This window comes from Nylanderia fulva, unplaced genomic scaffold (assembly GCF_048542155.1).
Source record: "Nylanderia fulva isolate GAGA-0341 unplaced genomic scaffold, ASM4854215v1 Scaffold8, whole genome shotgun sequence".
Lineage (NCBI taxonomy): Eukaryota > Metazoa > Arthropoda > Insecta > Hymenoptera > Formicidae > Nylanderia > Nylanderia fulva.
The window spans coordinates 5860736-5877142 of record NW_028190916.1 but is presented as its reverse complement, the minus strand read 5'-3'; positions in this window follow the sequence as shown (position 1 = coordinate 5877142).

The following is a 16407-nucleotide window of genomic DNA, read 5'->3' as shown; positions in this document are numbered from 1 at the left end:
ATATATTTTCTATTGATCCAATTTTTGTCTTTTTTTTTAAACGTCACGATTAATATTGAAATATTAATTGTAACTGCATGGGATCTATGTATATTTAATTCTGACCTAAATATTACTTCGATTAATGCAATTATAATGTAGATAATTTAGGCAATTACGTAGGTTTTATATTTTAATTTACATTTAAATATATATCCAATCATATATATTTAAAAACATGCACACACACACACACACATACATAAATATGAATCGGAAAATATTCCTTTTTATTTTAAAATATTTAATCTCTCATAATGTCAAATATTTAATGTCTCCTTTTTATTTTAAAATATTTAATGTCTCATTATAATGTATTGATATATATGCATTAAAATATTTTAGCACATATTAAAGATAACAACCAATAGAGCTTCAATGTTTCATAGAAAAATTTCAGTACAAAAAATATAGCACTTCAGTAGAACATCAAAGTTTTCTTTTTGTAAAGTATGAGAATTACGATTCGAGAGGCCACGTCGGTAGTGGATAAAAGCGATCAAAGTTGTACCAGTTGAATCGCAGCTAATGCTTTCAAAAAGTTACATCGCTCTCTCTATCTCTCCTTCTTTCTCTAGATTTAAAGGGGGTAGTAGAGGTACCTATGTAGTTCTCTCGTCTCGATACGATACGAGAGAAACTGCGCGGTGCATATATAGGGTGTGCTTTACATAACAATCGTCGCTAAAGACTCGCAGCATTGTCCGCCACGTGCTAGCACCCGAGTTCCTATGGCGGTTTAATTAAGTGTGAACCGCAGGAACGTGGACTACGCTTGACTTGACCTGATGATGATTCCGCGCGTTCGAGATATCGATGAGAGAATACTTTTACCTCCCAACTTGTTGTCGGGCGAGATATGTTATTTTTATTCAGTCGTCGAAAGGCTGCGTGTCGATTATCTGTAATTACAAAAATAATTGGAGATATTAATAAGTAGAAAATATATCATTTTTACGAGATTCAATTTCTTCTATTGATACATTTTTATTTCAATCAAATTGAAAAACAGTAGCATTCATAATAAGAGACATCACGATATTTATGACATTTGAACGTGTAATTATCTAAATATATTTTTTTATATTTTTTAAAATAAATAACAGAATATTTAACAAGATTATCTCCTATATATCAATAATTATTTAAAATATTAATTATTTATATTTATTTTTATTCATATGATTATTTAGCAGATTTTTAATTTAATGACAACATATAAGTTACATACTAATAATTACCTGTAATCAATAAACTTCTTTTTAAAAGATTATGCATAAAGTGCTATTATGCTTTGAGCATCCGGATCGGAAATTGGAAAATCGACGTTCGCCATTTGCTCGTTACACTCCGTTATAACGTAGACCATCTTAAGTCTACATACCAAGACCTTTTTTTCTCGATTCGATCTAATCAATAATAAATTATAGGGGGATGGCGGTACGTCTCTCCCCTAAAGCTAAGGCTCTGACCCTCCCGCTCAATTGGTCGCAATTCTTAAAGACCTTAATTGGCGCGGAAAATTATACCTTATTTCAGTTACCCCCGAATAAGACCAGCGTCCGCCCTTCGCGTCGTCCTTTACTCAGCCTCGCTGTACTTTGTTACATCTCTTCATCTTCTTCGCGCTCGAATTTATGCCACTCGGATATTTTTTTTTTTTTTTTCGCTGTGAGCAATCGCTCGAAATATCGAGACTGCGTGATGACGAATGTCTCGAGCGGATGAGATTTTTATCGAGCACGATGTCACGAGTTACGTCGATTAAGGGCCAAAGTGTCAGTCATTTATGATATGATTTCGGCAGCATCCGTCTGTCGACTTCAGCAGCCGTCAGTCTCTCTCTTTCTTTCTCTCGTCGCTGCAAAAAGTCAGCGGCCTCGACAGTTCGTCTCGCTACCCTTTTAAACAAGCTCGTCGTCGCCTGTCGCGCGAAGAGAGAGCGGCTGGAGATGTCCCATAAAATCCAATAGTTCCGTACGTGGCTCCTTCCGAGGCCGGATTTAACCGGCAGTCAATAAAGACTTGTGAGCCAGCGGTGGCTCGTTCAACGACCGTATCGAAACGAAAGCGAAACGTTAACGTAAACTGAAAAACAATCGTCGGCCACGGCGGCTGTCACTCCAACGAGGAGTTGGCATCCGCGTGGCGAGTCATCTGTTCCCTACGCGGCCGCGGTCGTTTATTTTTCCAGAATGCCCGCTAAAACACCGTCGTTTTGCCCGGGTCCTCCGAGTAATTTCGACTATTTATAACGATCCACCTAGGACGAGCTATCAAGGCGCTTTTTACGGAGAAGGTGCTAACGTGAGAATCGATGAGTAATGCTTATTACGCGGTATTCTTCATTTGTCGTGCAAACGCGAAGAGGCTGCCTCTATTTATCTTATACATATATTTTTATATTGAAATTGTAATAATAACAAAATTTCCATGTAACGTTACATTGTAAAGAATCGTATTCATGGACGTTTTCCCAAAAGTTGCACAATCATTTTTTCTATAAGAACGGGAGATATCTCTTGTCCAAAATCTCTATATTTTGTTATTTGATATCGCAAGCCTTTATGTTTAAAAATGAAATAATCAAATTCGGTATGTGTCATTTATGTAGCATTCAATTAATTGTACCATATATACCTCTATAGGTTTTTTAATATATTGTATATTAATATATATATTTTTTTCGGATCAAAACTTCGAATGCAGATGAGATACAAAAACACCATACAATATATTTTAGATCATCAAGCAGTCGCATAATTATTAATAAAAAAAAGTTGGAAGCTTAACATAATTCTACGACTTATCACAACGAAATTTTATATACATACAATCTTTGAGAATTTATACATAAAATACCCATACAAGAAAAAGAAATTTGTAAGAGCCAGAAGAATAAGTATTAATTTAACTTAAATTATTATGAACATATTAAACAAATATTACTTTATTCCACATATTGATGTTAGACATTAATTCTATCATTTTTGTTTATATACAATCGGCAAATCTATATGATTAAATTTTGTGTTTTTTCTTAAAGAGCTAAGGTGTAATTGATCATTGATATTATCACATTTTATTATATCAAGATGTTAATTTTAATTTTAATTTTCTATTAATTTTAATTGATACGTATACAATAATGAATTAAATGACAATAATAGCGGAAATTAATTGTATCATTTTTATTTTTATACAATCGGCAAATCTATGATTAAATTTTGTGTTTTTTCTTAAAGAGCTAAGGTGTAATTGATCATTTATATTATCACATTTTATTATATCAAGATTATATTAACGTTAATTTTAATTTTATTTTCAATTAATTTTAATTAATACGTATACAATAATGAATTAAATGACAATAATAGCGATCCGAGAAGTTTGAGAAGACACGTAGGAAAATAAGAGGAAGGAGAATCATGCGAGGGAGTGACAGAAGAGCGAGAGAGAGGAAGAGTGAATGAGCGGGAGTGGTGGCGGCAGCATACACTAAGCACTAATATTACGTCTCTGGGCTGACAGACGCGCGGACTTTAAAACCCAAGACTAACAAACAGTTAGCAGTCATCCGGTCTTCTTGTTTTTATATTCTTACGCGTTCACGCGCACGGCCGCCCATATCGCGCGCCAACGCTCGCGCGAGTAAGCTTCTTCTCCCCCATGTCTCACTGGTTACTTTCGCGTCGTCAAACAGCGATCGAAATTTCCTGCTCGTCTTCGCCGAAAGCAAGCACGAGATTTCCTGTCGACGTGGGGAGACGCGAGAAGTCGAGTCAAGTCCCCCTCAAAGTAAGAGCAATTTTTGTCACCGTCAAAAATGCCCAACTTAGGTATCGTTTGAATGGATGATTTATTTTTGTTCCAATGAGTATTTAGGATCGTCGCACCCAAATTCATATATGACAGGACTATATGTGCAGACAAGGTTTCATAAATTATTAATATAATTCAATCTATTTTTTCAAATACATTGAACGATGTAATTAAATTAAATTTTGAAAGAAGTTGAGTGCAATATTATCAACAATATAAGATACTGTTTATAATAAAAACAAATCATCTTATTAGGGTCAAAGCTATGTTTGGGAGAACTTTATTTTGACTCTCTGATGTTCTCTACATATTATGGTTTTGTCTGTAATCTTTGTAATTATTATGTTCTAATTTGTGTAGTCTACTTTTGTATCTATTAGCTGTCTCCGAAATGCAATTAAAGTAAAGTAATTATTTGTTGATCAGTCCATGTGATTATATGTTTTGAATATTTAATGCCATTTAATTTAGCAAATTATGTTAGTGCAGAAATTATATATAAAATTCAAGATGCATTATAGGAGTTTCGATAAGTCTCGTTTGATAAACAAATAAATAAAATGAATACAATATTTATTTATTAAAAGAGACTTATCGAAACTCTATACATTTATCAAAAGATAAGATTCATCGAAAAAGAAGAAGAATGCATTCTGATGCATCTTGATTTTTATATTTAATTTTTGCACTAACATCGAATAGCAAAGATACCTGTTTTAATAAATTGAGATACGTGGGATAGTTATTTTATCATTAGAAGATATAAAGAGGAGAAACAATTTCTCACATATATTAATGGTATATACCTGGTATCCATCTTCTACCAACTGATGTAAAAGTAGATTTCTCGGTAGTCTCTGCTACCAGTATGGCCACTTCGAAGCAACTCACCACATATGGCTGGAGATGGCCACATTTTGCCTTCTCCTGAACATCTCTTCTGTACATTCAGCTTTACCAGTAGAACGAATCGTAATAGCCCATAAATCCCCATTTTTTTCCTTAGGCATCAGCTCTTTTTATTATTTTCGACCAAGCGAGTGTGAATAATCGAATAATTATCTTTCCAAGTCGTAATTAGGCCACCGCGGAAGGCCTTTTTTTCCAAAGCCCCGTCGTTTCAAAATTAAAACCTCGGACAGAATGACGTTCCCTAATAATACATGTATTTTACCTTACTAATTGTCTTGCACCTTCGAGGTAGATCGTGTGTGAAATGCACATGTTATCCCAACCTTCGCAAGAATGCACTTTGCTATTGAAAATGCGAAACACAATTTAAATATTACATGAATTCACCAACATATGGAAACAGATATTGTAATTAATTTTTAATATTATTTAGCGTAAACAAAAGAACATTTTTTTATTTAATTAACATATAATCAATATTTTATTTTATCATTTTAAATATGAATAACAAGATTAAATAATTGAAAATGTACATGAAAATATATAGTCCATACATTTCAATGCAAAATACAATATAATCCTTTTAATTGCATTATGCTTTTTTTATATTTGGTTTCTTCCTCTGTGAAAATTTTACCGATTCTTTATATAATTTTAGCATTCGAGAATAATTATCGTTATCCATGCCAGTCTATTAGCTGTCATTAAATGAAACTGTCAGTGTAGGAAAAAATTGGATGTCAATTTTATTTTTCACTCTATTCCACACGTAATAAATTGAGAAGCGTTTAATTTTCATTCGAGATTAAAAAGCGCTGATTTTTAAAATTATTTCGAGCAAGATTGCATATAGAATACACGCGAGAAGTTAACAAGCTCAGGTAGATTCGTTGAAACATCGTCATCATCAACGTTATATCTTTTCGCGGATAGTCCTTTCACCTTACCTCAAGGACTACAGACGAGAAAAAGAGGAGATTGGTCGGGTCGGGAATGAGCGATTCGCGAAAGGAAGAGAGCAAGGAAGAAATAAAGAGCATGGCGGACGCTGATAACTCCCGGGGGTCATGATTAATCAATTAGCGATCTCGGGATCCCCTTTAAAAATCGACGCCGGGGGAAGGTCCGGAGCAAAAAAAAAAAAAAAGGATAGCTGCCCAAAGGAGCCGCCGATGACGCGGCTAAATCCGCTGCTCGACCGGACTGTCAACCGATTTTCGAAAAAATTCGATCACGTCGATTGTTTGCCTTGCCGATCGCACCGCACTTGAATCCTATTTTGTCTTCTACTTCTCGTAACAGAGTTCTTCATCAACCGACAAATTCTATTATGTCGACCGAAGAAAGAAAGTGTTTCCCTTCGTCCTTTCTATATAGTCGGCCCTTTCGATTTCACCGATTTGTTCTCATTGAAATGTAATTAAGTTATCCTACGTATGTTTATGCTGTGTGATTAATTAAGTGAATTTTAGCTTACAATTAATATAAGAGACAGTTCATAAGATCAATAAGAGATTTATTTTTACAATCTTGAAATATAATTGTTGGAGGAAAACGTTAAATTTTTGTAAAATATTTATTGTATTAGTATTAAAAAGCTCAACTAAATTTCTCTAGTGAAAAATTAATATATTATAATATACAGGGTGTCCGGTAACTAACGGACTAACGATTACAAGTGGATTCTTTGGTCAATTTGGGAACGATTTTTCCTCAGCAAAAATGTCGAAAAAGGTCATCATTTTTTACAACTTTCCAATATTTGTCATTATGTATCTTTATAACTAAGCCTCAAATTAAAATTTTATTATAGTAAACTCTACCTGAAATTAACTGAAGAATGTAATTGTGTTAGACTTTTAACTCCAAAACGTTTAGTTTTCAAAAAACCCATTTTTTTCAATCGCTTATAACTCGAAAATTATTGACTTCTCAACATTTTTGCTAAGGAAAAATCGTCTCCAAATTGGCCAGAGAATCCGCCCTTAATCATTGGTCCGTTAGTTACCGGACACCCTGTATAAATGAAATTTTGAGCGCACCTTTTAAATATTATTTGCGCGCAACTCTATTAACTACTATTAAATACTATTAATACTATTAATTACTAATAAATACTTTTAAATACTATTAATTACTATTAAATACTATTCATATATTGCATAAGATTTAATGTCAAATTTTCTTATCCATGTAATCCGCGTATTTTTGACACGCAGATGCAATGAAAATTATCCGATACTTTTTCTAACAACGCGGACTCGCAAAAATAATCTGAATTCCATAGATAGAAGACGCGCGTTAACCATTCTTCGGACCGAAGTCTGGAATGTCTAGAATATTTATAGTTCCAGTCAGAATCGAGTGATTTATCGTTGAACGAAAAATTATATAAGATCGAGAATGATCAAATCTTTGATTATATCGAAGATGCATTATCTTACAATTAATAAAGCGAAAAACAAATACGGATAACTGGGACATAAAAAAATTAAACGTCATAAGAGAGAGAGAGGTTAAGCCTTTTAATCCTTTTTTTAATATCTTGAAAAAATTGATTTGTTATTACCCCGCATTACAAATCATCTGAATCATCGCGTTTCGAATAATTTCGCTTCCGTTTTCGCTGATGCAAAAATCGCGGCGACTCCCACGGCCGACGTCTCCAGCAGTTGGGTAACGAGGATGCTCTTTCAGATTCTACGGCGAATCGGGGCCCGATCCAAGGAGAGCCTAACACCCGAGGACACGGGTCGTTTAGGCGGCTTCTTTCTTCGATCATTAGTCCGGTCCGCGGTCGACCGAGGGTCGTAAGTCCTCCTCTTCTTCCACATTAACTCTTCTCGCCCCCGCGTGGGTTCGTTTTTTGTCTCCTTCCTCTTGTCGCGTCTATCTTATAAACCCAGGCTTCCTCCGATCGCTTCACGGTATCCGACATGTATTTTGACAGAAGCGTGTCTGGTAGTTCGGCCTTTCCACGGAAAGAGAATCGATAAGAGAGGGTTGCGGTTTGTTGTGATTGCATTGTGTCGCCGCATCAATAATCTGAAATTACTGGCTTGATTTCTCGGAACGGATTTTCCTCGAAACTACATTTTTCGAAATTCCGAGATATTTTTAGAGCGATTTTTTATGCAGCTCTGTGCAATTTAGAATCAGTGCATCAACGGATGCTGGGTGTCTAGCGATCAGGGAATTTTGTAAATCTGAAATTGTGAGGGAAATATTATACATCTGTCTCAATAATTTGAAATTTTTTGTTAAACAAATATAATATATTTCAATGTGTTTAACAGAGATAAAGCTAAAAAATTTGATATAATATAAATAAAAAAAGATGATCATTTAAATAGTTTTTATAGTGACACGTTTGTTTCGATTATTGTACATATAATGCAAGTTGTATAATTGATTATTTAAATTGTTTTTTAAACTTCCGAACCTTTTCATTGTCGATAAAAAGATCTCAGGAATTTCATGATTTAACATTTAATTGATTCGCCATATAAATATCTGCAAATTATATATTTAGAAAAAATGATACTATATGAAGTCAATGAATTTTTTTTCATCGAGTCTGCTGGACACCCTGAAAGCAGATTGCCCGAAATAGATGGCCAGCTCTTGGAATTCTGAATTCGTAGATTTTGTGCTGATTTGAGAATATACGAAAGCGCAATAACTATTGAATTTCAAAAGAGCCATTTACTTTCCTCTGACACGTAAACCGGAATTGTTCGCAGTTTTGCAGCCGTCGCTCTTCCGTTTCACAGAAACCGTCGAGACGAGAAGTACCGGACGCGTATTATACGCTCTGTAAGTACATTTCCATGAAACGCTGCATTTAGGTACCGTGTGATGTATTATGCGTCCGCGTGTAAAAACGATAATTCAGTGGTATAAGCGTGTTTATTGACTTTTTGCGAAATTTTATAAGGACCGCTTCCTTAATCCTTCGCTGATTTTAGCATCGAAATATACACGTATATACTTGCATAAAAATAATATTATACCGCAAATTAAATATTCATCGCTTCGTGTCGAATCTCTCGTATAATAGATCGACGTGTTGTTTCTCTATCATCTATTTTCGAACAAACTCGCAGCTCTCTTCTTCGTCTCTCTTACACGCTCCCAGCGTCAACGCGCGCGCTTTCTCTCCTTCCTTTCGTCTCTTTCTCTCTTCGCGAGATGTATAAGGCAGCGGCAGTGCACACAGAAAATCTCAATCATCTCCGGCCGGTTTCTTTTGTACTTGGCGCTCTAAAGGCGGCCGCTGATTGGTCGAGGGGCGTTCAAAGAGCGCCGCCATGACTCGCAAAGCGGCCGGCTTTTGTTTGTGAAACAATGGTGCTCGGTGCTCACCTCACTTAGCGTGCCAACCAAATGACAACCTCTTCCGATATTTAATCTATTAGGGAAATTAGCGGGTCACGCGAGTGCTCGAAGGCGCGAGAAGACCGAGCGATCCCGAAGAGATCGAAAGACCTACCTGCATCTCTCTTCCTCCGCCCACGGCCAGCTTTAGATCCCGCGTAGATACACGGAAACCCTAATTAAACAATTAGTCGAGGAGTCTTGCCAGCAATCTTCCCGCTACTCGCCTCGATGACAAGATCGATCGTTTCGCCGCGCTCAACTTGGAAAATTTTCGCTTATCCCGGCATCGATGAGCCTTTCGATCCGGCTGATCGTATCTTTTCGAAGATCATCTTTAACGGGGTGTCTAGCGGTCAGGGAAATCTGGAAAACCGGGCATTCCCAGGCATCGTTAGGGAATTTTAATTTATCTGGATTTTTCATTTTTATTCTCTACATTTGTCTCAATAATTTGACATTTTTTATTAAATAAATATCAACTTTTCCTTGCTGTGTTGTTAAAAATCGATTCATCTACAATGTGTTCGTTAATTTATATTTTCATCGTATTTTATTTCAGTGTGTTTGATAGAAATCATGTTAGTTTCGATTATCGTACATAATGCAGATTGTGTAATTGATTTAAATGTTTGTTTTTTTAACTTCCGAACCTTTTCATTGTTGACAAAAATATCTCAAGAATTTTTCATGATTTAACGTTGCATTGATTTATCATATAGATATATGCAAATTATATATTTGGAAAAAATAATATTAAAAAGCCAGGGAAAAAATTAATTTCTGGTCTTGGAAAATCTGAAAAAGTCAGGGAATTTATTTTTTTATTGAGTCTGCTGGGCACCCTGTTTAAGAGATGTGAATCTTTAACTGCGTTCGGCTCTTTAGATATAATATACAGGGCTTTTCAGTGTACCACGTGTTAATGGGAAATTCTTGAGGCGATTTGGATTTTTCCTCAGCAAAAATGTCCAGGCACCAATAATTTTCGAATCATAAACGATTGAAAGTAAAATCTTTGTTGTAAACTAAGCCTTGTAAAAATAAATTGATAACAAATTAATTTCAGGTAAAGTTTAATAGAATTTTAATTTAAGGCTTTTAATTACAAAGATACATGATTTCAAAAATTGGGAACATTAAAAAAATGATGACCTTCCTCGACATTTGCGCTGAGGAAGAATCGCCTCCAAATAACCTCAGGAGTCTCCTATAAACGAATAATATAGTAAGATTAGGACACTGTATAATGTATCAAGTTGTACAATGAAAATTTATAGACGAGAAAGAATGGCTTAAATTGTTAATAAAATTTGAATAAGGATGCATTTCAGTGCGTTTCTTGATTGCGATTCTTAGAATTATCTTATATATTTCCTAATATATCTACAATCTTCGAAGAATGAAAGAATGTATGACTAATCGTAATCGAATGACTAATTGTGATTGAATCTATAAATAAATATGAGCATATAAAATCTCGCGATACTTTCTCTTACATGATTTAGCACGTTATTCGAAACATGAGACAAAACTAAATGCCATTTATATTAAAACAATAAATAATTATATTACAAAAGGAAATAATTCCGATAATATGTATTAGCTAAACTGGTAAACAGTCATTGTTATTAAAAATGACGATCCGCCGACGTTTGAAAATTTATCATCAACACGCACGACTTATAATCATTTAATTAATCGGATGTCTATATTAATTCATCAACCAATTTTTCTCTTTGTAACATAAAGTTGTAAATATCTGACTAAGTAATAACTAATTGTAAGTCACGTATCTCCGACTAATAATTCATGGCAATGCCTCGTGAATACGGACAAGAGCAAGAAAATTACCTTCGATAATATAAGATCGTGTTTACTTCATAATTTCCAGATGGCAAGGCATGAAGAATTCTAAATAAAATAATGGAACCGATAACTTCCACGTGTGTAATATCTACTTTATTAATAGATTTCAAAATTGTCAAAAAAGGTTAGAGAAAAATATTAAAATTAAACATTCCATATTTTGCTTTTTATGGAGTACAAGTATACGACAGTAAATATATTTCATCATCTTTAATGATTCTTTAACTCGTCTACTCCTCCGTTTAGTACATGCTGTCGGTGCTTCTATCGATTTTTATTTAGTGTTTAAACACAAAATATCAATAGCGTACTGTTCCAAAAGTGGTTTTCTCTTGATATTTCTCTTCGCCGTTTGGGGAACGTGTCGGTAATGGACAAGGTAACAGAACTTTAAGAGTTAATTAAATCAAAGACTGCCGACGCGGACTCGTAATAAAAGTAAGAACACGTCCCGAGGTATGCATTATAGAAGGATGCAGCAGCAATAAAATAAAAAGCTTTCGGAAAGGAAAAGATAACCGAAGGGTTTGCGCGCGGCCGCTTTTGGACCTGCAATAAAATTCGGGCTTCCTTATATATTGGACACACGTTTTCGCTGGTTTCGTGCCTTCCTGCGAAAACTTTCCTACGAGAATTCACGAAACGAAGAGGACGCTTAGACGACGTCAACTTCTCGTAGACGTCCCGCGGCGACGGGTGTCGAGAGAAGCGGTGAAAAAACGCATATATACACATATATCGAGCGATTAACCAAACGAGACAGGAGTCTCTCTCTCTCTCTCTCTCTATCCCCGTATCGAACATTATCTGGCCCATGTCGAAACACCAGTGAGCGATTTCGTCCGTCTTGTTCGTTCTCTCACTCGCTTCGTCTCAGTCACACCCTCGTGACACGTTCCTAACCCCGTCCCTTTCCTGCAGCTCTCGGAGCGCAATATCCACCGGTCGTCCTTGTCGCACATCTTCTCTCCCTTCCATCTCTCGTTCTCGAATTCCCCTTAAATATTCTTTTCTCTTTCTCTCTTATAGAGGGGATTCATGCTAAGCTCGCCTCGTTTCTCTTCCTCAAGCGCGACCCTTCTCGCTCGCTCTCGAACGAAACGCCGTATGGCGCGTATAATTTTCATATGGTTCCCTCTCGCTCTCGGCCGTCGGCCGGCGAGCGAGCCGTCGGCTCTCTCGCGCCCGTGGCGGCGCGGATGAAGGAGAGCGGCGCCCTTTGAAGTCCAGTTGGGAGCCAATTACACGAGTCACACAGGGCCGCACGCACCGCGGCCGCGGCACCGAAAATATTATTGCGCCCTCGCGCGCTCGGGGATCAATTAAAATCGAGAATTATGATTGTAGGAACGCGCCGTGGAAAAGGTGCGATGGTTCAGGGGTAGGGGGAGGAGGGAGAGGAGGATTAAACGCTTAAATTAATTAACGATCGGACCGACAGTGACGGCTGTGCACGGAAGCGGATGGAACTCGCGGTAAATGATATAATTCGTTGATTAGTAGTGACTTCCGTAGATTTTAGTTGAGAATTTCTCGGGAATAATTGAAAAGAATGAAGAGGAAAACTTTTGCTTAAATAGGTTTTATATGTATATAAAGAAAAGACTTTTGAGTTGGAAAAACACGATTGCGAGGAACTGTAAATGATATAATTCGTTGATTAGTAGTGACTTTCGTAAATTTTTAGTTGAGAATTTCTCGGGAATAATTGAAAAAAAAGGAGAGGAAAACTTTTATATAGTTTTTATTTATATATATATAAAACTCTTTTGAGTTGGAAAAACACGATTGCGAGGAACTGTAAATGATATAATTCGTTGATTAGTAGTGACTTCCGTAAATTTTTAGTTGAGAATTTCTCGAGAATAATTGAAAAAAAAGGAGAGAAAAACTTTTATATAGTTTTTATTTATATATATAAAACTCTTTTGAGTTGGAAAAACACGATTGCGAGGAACTGTAAATGATATAATTCGTTGATTAGTAGTGACTTCCGTAAATTTTTAGTTGAGAATTTCTCGGGAATAATTGAAAAAAAAGGAGAGGAAAACTTTTATATAGTTTTTATTTATATATATAAAACTCTTTTGAGTTGGAAAAACACGATTGCGAGGAACTGTAAATGATATAATTCGTTGATTAGTAGTGACTTTCGTAAATTTTTAGTTGAGAATTTCTCGGGAATAATTGAAAAAAAAGGAGAGGAAAACTTTTATATAGTTTTTATTTATATATATAAAACTATTTTGAGTTGGAAAAACACGATTGCGAGGAACCGCGATTACTCATTATTTTGTTCTAAATATTTATACGTCTTATTGATACAGTGAAAAAATGTTAACTTGATTATAAACCTCTTTTAAGTAAATATTATTTTGTTAATTGAATATGTAAAATTATTTAAATTAAATATAACATTAAATCTAACAAAGTGTATATTTGATTTAAATACTAATATATAATAAACAAAATAATAATTTAGTCAAGTTAGCAAATATTTTTTTCAGTGTACTTATGTTAAAAATTTTATCTATGATTTTTTTCTCTTTCACTCATCTATATTTTGCACACAAATCCATCTATATATGCATGTATGTAACAACGCATTTTGCAAATGCACGTTTAACAGTTAATTGCTATAGTAATAACTAATCTGGATTGCGTTAAGCATCAAAATTATAATAGCATTTATAAAGAATATTCCTTGCGTAATGAACTTAACTTATCGTCCATGATCTGAGCAACTTGTTAACGCTTATTAGACACGTAAATGCTTATTAATACGATGCTAAGGCATCGAAAGGATCGAAGGCCGGCATCATTCGCGTTTTGATACGAATCGTTAACCGTGACTAAACGGCTAATTATCTTGTCCAAGTTTTTATGTTGCATGAATCGATCATATGCGCCGATAAAATATTCTTCATCATCCGAGAATCGTTATACTCGTAGTATAACGTATATGATCCATAATTCGCTTGATTTATTCCATTTCTGTTAAATTAGAGAAGAATGCCTATTGGAAATTCTCATCGCAACAATGTATGAAGAAAAGATATTTCTCTCTCTTTTGCAACCCGGCGGCAATATTTACCATAGATCATAATATGAGATTTATACATATGAGGTTGAAATAATTTTCTTTAATCAATGTAATGTAAAAAGCGCTCGCAGATTTTATACATATATAAAAATAGTTGGAGAGAAATATTTAATTCAATTAATTTTTTTTAATTGATATTAACTAATTAGAGATCGCAATCCTGCTCTTACGGATACAGCTTACTAACGAAAGGATCAAAAATCAATTTCGGGAGTGAAAACACGGCACATTGCGTTTATTGTTGCTCCAACCATGCACGTGCCTATCCACGACACGGTGCTTGGTACGGCGCACCATAGCCCGATGCCTACAAACACCCACATATTTTCGCATCCACGCGGGAACGATTGGGTGAGACTGCTGGACAGAACGAAGCGAAGGAAAGGGAGAAAGCCGCGAGAAAGAGGTAGGGTGTGCATAGTGTCGGTCGTAAAGTTGCAAAAGCTCGCGTGCTAAAACGCAACCTCGGCCAACGCGCCGACCAACGAGAGTGGCAAAGCCCGGGTTTCATCGTCGTTTCAAATACCCGAGCCGAGCTGTCACGAACGATCTTCTCTCGTGACGAAGTTCGCGGCTATTTGACCCTCTGTGCTGTGGTAACCTGCTTTACGCCGAGTAGCGTGCACGCTGCATGCTTAACGAGAAGTGTGTCTACGTGGAAAAGTAATTTAAAAGCTCTTGATTTTCTACTGACATATCCATGAATGGATATATACAGTACATATACAATAGTTGTATATATTTATAAATAGTGCATATTTTTAACGAGGCTACTAAAGCACATAAAATTACAATTCATATTTATTTAAAACAATTTTATTAATTATTTTTCTCGTTTATTTATCAGGGTGTCTATAGCGGTCAGGGAAATCTGGAAAGCATTGTCAGGGAATTTTATAAATCTCTTAGTGAGGCTCTTTATATAGATAAATAATTTAAAAATTAGATAATTAAATAATTCATAAATTAAATGATTAATAAAATGCTTTATTAATAATTAATTAATATGTTGAATATGTTTAAGCAGGCTTCAAAATATGAAAAAACGTCAAAGCTTATCATATATTCGAAAATTCGAGTTTTTTGGATTAAATATATATTTAGTAGCAGCCTATGGTCGGAACTATGTTCAACAAATGATGTGCTAACTTGGTTTGAAAGTTAGCACATCACACTTCACATCTTCCAAATTTGAATAATGAAATTTTATAGTTTTTGACGTGTTCTATAGTTCTGTGACATAGTTCCGACCATAGGCTGCCACTAAATATATATTTAACCCAAAAGCTCGAATTTTCGAATATATGATAAGCTTTGACGGTTTTTGATATTTTGAAGCCTGCTTAAACATATTCAACATATTAATTAATTAAGGAGTTTTATTTTAGTATTATTATTTAATTTGTATTAATAATATATTATTTAAAGATTCACACATATTTTTTAACAGTTATTAGCTGAATTCTGTCAAAAGATTAATGGGATTCAATTTTTATTAATTTTTTTAATCTAAAAGCGAAAAATGGCACGCACTTGTGTTGTTCTAGTGTATATTAAAACCTCATTCGTTGATAGAGGAGTATCAATAATTATAACTCGATTGTACTTGTTATCTCTCGCGTACCGTACGAGACCACCCAAATGGCGATTCTGTTTCCCGTCTGGCAACACGATTGCAACTATCCTCCCTTTTCCCATTCTCATAGGTAAAACCGTCAGAAAGGGGCGAGAACGAAAAAGCTAGAGAGAGAGAGAGAGAATTGCGGTAGAAGAATGGACCAGGTGGCGTAAGAAATTAGTAGTGGCCAAGCAAGCACGGGCGTTCTCGCCCTCAAGGTCCCTAATAGCGTGGATGGTATTGACGATGCCGGTTTTGCCACCCCTGCAGTCTCTTCCTCCTCGCTCTCTCCTCGTTGCATTACCCTCGGCATCTATAGCTCAATTTGCCGACACCTCGCTAAGTATAGGTTGGGTGGGTGGTCCTTCCTTATGGGACCACGCGGGATCCTCCACGTACGGAGGAGTGAACCTGACCCGGGACGATAGATGAGAGACAGAGCGCGCGAGAGGCAAGAGGATCTTTCTCGCGCCTCATATATCTATCGGACCATGAGACAATGGGGGCCCCTTCGATCGAGCCGGCTTCGATCGCCCGTAAAGAGCAAGCACGCCCGCTCGACACCCACCGCTTCGACTCGCGAGCGCGCGAGAGCGTATTTACGCATCAGGATGCGCCCAAATTCATTTCTGCGTTTCGCGCGTCCGGAACCACACCTACGCGTGCG